An 879-nucleotide genomic window follows, 5' to 3' on the forward strand; every position below is an offset into this window, starting at 1 on the left:
ACATTCCGCTTGTTTCTGTCGTTTGCTTCGTGGCATGTCGTAAGTGTTGTTGCCCTCCACACCTAGGCACGCTTGGAACACACGAAGCAGAGTCCAAAGGTCTTGTCCAGCGTCGACTGCGCCAAGTCTTCAAACGGTTGCTCGACGGCGCACACCAGGTCTTCAATGGAGGAGCATTTCATTCGTTGCTGAAGTGGTTGAATAGAGTTGAAAAGCCGAGGTCAAGAACGTTCATGTCGGGCGATTGGGCCGGCTGGTTGAGCACCCTGATGTCCCAACCAACCGACATGCAAGCGCTGACCACGGAAACATCGTCTGGCGCGACGTGAGACTTGGCGTTGTCATGTTGCACGAAGATCGTCGGCGGGGCATCGTAACTGAAGGGGCGCCACTTTTGCTTGAGTGCAGGAATGACCTTGTCGACGAGGTATGACCGATACACATCTCTTGTGACTGACACAGGCTTGTAGACAACAGTCCCCGCCGGTCAATTGACACTGTTCCTCTTCGCTGCCATGAAGCGCAAGAACGGCCAGCATCCCGTCTTGCCGTCCCACCCATGGCGTGGTTTTGCGACGGCAACCAAGAACATCACCTTGGTGATGTGCGACTTTCCTTGGAGTTGACGTCTTGAAGGCTTATCCTAGTCGGTCCATATGTAGAATTGACGACGAATCTTCGTGATATAGAACCACTTTTTGTCCACGTGGACGACGTTAAACAATTCATTATGGCTCTCGTTGCCTAGGTGTGACGTGAAAAACTTGCAGTGGTTGATTGATTCGCGCATGCTTGTGGTGTTCCTTGAGTGCCGGTCGTGTCCAGTAGGTACGCTTGAGGATCCACCGCTGCTTGATATAATTCCAAATGGTCCATGTA

Source organism: Aphanomyces invadans (assembly GCF_000520115.1).
Source record: "Aphanomyces invadans strain NJM9701 unplaced genomic scaffold supercont1.28, whole genome shotgun sequence".
Taxonomy (NCBI): domain Eukaryota; phylum Oomycota; class Saprolegniomycetes; order Saprolegniales; family Verrucalvaceae; genus Aphanomyces; species Aphanomyces invadans.